Consider the following 3,745-nt stretch of genomic DNA (forward strand, 5'->3'; position numbering starts at 1 on the left):
GAAATTATTTTTTATTGAAGACCATTCTAAATGAATAATAATAAATAAATAAAATAGTAATTTGGTGATAAATCTAATCTAAGGATGATATAAGACATTAGGTCCAGTGTGTATTTTTTATTGGTAAGAGATCCATCCTTTGTGAAATAGTTTGGTGAGAAGTCTTTTTATTTGTTTTGAAGGACATTTTGTTTTCAATTTTACCCCTTAATTTATCTGCATTTCGTGTCATTGTTCGACGCCCTACTTCTATTTGTCTAGATGTGATTCAAGTGGGTTCAAGTGCTTGAAGAGCATATTTTCCGAAACAAATATGATTACCACGATAAGATATTTCTTTCATTCTGCCTCTATGATGTTTACGGAATCTAGTTCTTTTGGGGTTATAGTTGATGGTTTTTTCTAAATTCCATCTCTTCAACAGAACCGGATGTGAGAGTTTCTTCTCATCAAGCTCCTTGAAAATAAACAAGGATTCAAAATATTTAATTTGAATCAAGATATACATATTTAATGAATAATAGATTCAAGGGGATTTTTTTTAAGGATCCCTGGTATTAAGATTTTATAGCATAAAGAATATCTAATATTTTCATAATGTCTAAGGTCCTTCAACATCGATCCAGAGAAATTTCGATCCCAGAGAAATTCTAGACTTCCCAAATAATTTCTCTCGATTCAAACCAGATAAATTGAAATTTTTTTGGCTTTGTTCACAGAGAATTGAAATTTCTCTAGCTCTATTCACAGAGAATTTCTATGGCTTTGTTCACAAATTTCTCTATGTTTGTTCACAATTTTAAACCAGAGGAAATTGTTTTAACCAAACCAAATAAATTTTAGCACAATAATTTTAAACCAGAGAAATCGTTTTAACTAAATCAAAGAAATTTTAATCAAACCCCTCTTTTTATAACAAGGTTATATTCCTTGAAAGATGTAAGCCCTTGGGGTTATTTTTAATTTGAGACATGAAATTGTTTTGTAATAGTATCACTTGTTGTAGATTTAGGCTTAAGAGTTATGAATGTGTAATGCATGTGATTTATTTTGTACATCTTACTTGATGAAATGAAGAATACAAAAAGAAGATTTATTTTCATTATGAATATCAGATAATATAGAATATTATGTCAGCTTCCGCGTTGTATATGTTTTGAGATCATGAGAGTTATAAGAATGATGCAAGTTTAGTTTAACATTGTATATGTTGAATGTGTTTTAGAAATGCAAATATATTATTAACATTGAATATGTTATGGAATTATGGGATATATGTGTTGAAGTTGATGAATTTCAAAGGAATGCATGTTGATAATGCATAATGAGCTATATTTTGTAACGTTGTTCTCTTGAAACTTATATCTAATTTCGGGGGCGAAATTCTTTAATGGGGGGAGGCTATAACGATCCCGGTTTTCCCCGTCATATATTGTATTCCGGACTCGAATCTATTGGTTGTACGTTGTTGTCTGTATCTCATTTCCATCCTTTGATTATTTGTATTTGAGTTTTGGAATGTGTTGGGCAAGTTTGAAACAGGTTGGTTGTGATTTGACATAAATAGTTGCTATCTAGAATTTGGCATATTCGCTCGAGCGAGGCTTTTTGCGCTCGAGCAAGCCTTGGGTTTTTGCTTCTTCGCTCAAGCGAAGGTTCTTGTGCTCGAGCGAGCTTTCTTTGATGTGTCTCTTGGCTCGAGCGAGAAGTCTTGCGCTCGAGGGTGCGTTCTGCGTCTAGTTTAGACCTGAAGGTTGTGTTTCTTCGCTCGAGCGAGCTTTCTTTTGCTCAAACAAGCAAACTCTATGGATTGTGTTTCTTTGCTCGAGCGAGGACTCCTGCGCTCGAGCATGCTTCTAGGTTGCAGACCTGAAGCTTCGCTTTGTTCACTTGAGCGATGATTCTTGCGCTCGAGCGAGGTTCTTTTGTGTCTGGTCGCTCGAGCGACCATTTCTTCGCTCGAGCGAGCCTCGAATATATCAATTGACAACAGCGTGTTATACATCACTTTTTCACCATCTCCCTCATTGCAACCCTAGATCCGGCTACTCCTCTCTCTCCATACACTCTCTTTCTACAAATATCCCTTGTTCTTGGGTCTCTTTACCCTAGTCCCTTTGTAAGAAAGTTAGAGCTTGGTGTGGGCTTCGTTTTGATCCGAAAAATCGTGGATTTGGAGCACTTTCAAATTTCTTCATCTTCTCCTTTGCATCTCTTCATTTGAGGTAGGGATAAACTACTCATCTTTATGAGCTTTAACATAAATTTTAGTCATTTTGATTAAATGGTGAAATTATGGAAATTTTGGAAAGCTAGGGTTTTAAATTTGAAATATGTAAGAGAGGGGTTTTCCATTTTTGAGATTGATATATATATATATATATATATGAGACTTGAAATTGGGATTGATTGTGGAACGTGAATGAAATTTGGCCTTAGGGGCAATATTTAAGGATAGGGGATTAAAGCCCTAATTAACTTTAAATAATTAATTTGTATAATTAATTTGCTGGATTATGGAAATATGAAATTTAATTGAGAATTATGAAATTGGGAAAATATGAGATTGAATGGTATAGCTGGATTGATTAATCACTCACCAATGAAAAGTTGATAATTTATCTGTTTGGTAAATTTATTATCTGCTTAGAAATAACTGCTTTGGGCTATCGGTGGAAGATAATCTTGACTGTTGTAGACACTGCATGTTGATTAGGAAAAATTGAAACTAATCAATCGAGTTATGTCATTGAATATGACGGTTGCGCTAACACATTGAATATGTGCTTTAATTGATCATTGTATATGATAGAATATTTAGATACATTGCATAAGTATTTTGTTTTGGAGGAGAAAGGGGATGTATTTAATGGTTTGGTAAGAGATAGGGGATGTACTTAATGGTTTGGGAGGAGATAGGGGATGTACTCTATGGTTTGGGAGAAGATAGGGAATGGACTCCATTGATAACTAAGTTGACCGGAGTGTCTAGGGTGAAAGTCCCGAAATCTTAAATACGTTTGAATAACGTAGATGATTGAAGTATTGATAATATGAGTTGTAGTCTCATTTTGAATTGTTAATGATTGAAGTATTGAATTGTTGATGATTGAAGTATTGACAATATGAGTTGTAGTCTCATTGTGATTTGTTGAGATAAATAATGATCCATGCTAATGAACTGATTTGGATATATAAACAGAAATGGATTGGAATATGGATATATGTTGGTTTACATGTGTTGAGCATTTATTGAATGCTAATGTTTTAGTTAATTCTCATATTATGTTTAACATATCTCTACTGGGCTTTGGCTCATCCTATATGGGACACCATTTTCAAGTACAGGTGACACGCCGCCCCCAAGAAATTAGCTTAGGAGGTTATGGCGCTGAAGTTTTCGTTTTGGTTGTTTAATTTTTATGCTCTATGTTTTCATTTCCAAGCCGAGGGCTTTTAATTGTAACGGGCTTCTGACCCTCTTTTGTTGTAACCAAGTGTTGACTTGGAAAATTGTAAACCCGTAGAGCATTTACTTTCGTTATCAACATGTAATACCTTTTGTAAAAAACACTCTGATGAACGAATATATGTTATTCTTCTATGTCTATAGATATTATGAATGAATGATTTATGATTTTATTTTGAGGGCGTTACAATTGGTATTTGATAATAAAAAAATCTCGGACTTTTTAAATTTAAAAACATGATTATTTACATTTGAAAAAAACAAACAACAAATATA

This window comes from Camellia sinensis, chromosome 4 (assembly GCF_055761805.1).
Source record: "Camellia sinensis isolate YWXY chromosome 4, ASM5576180v1, whole genome shotgun sequence".
Classification (NCBI taxonomy): Eukaryota; Viridiplantae; Streptophyta; class Magnoliopsida; order Ericales; family Theaceae; genus Camellia; species Camellia sinensis.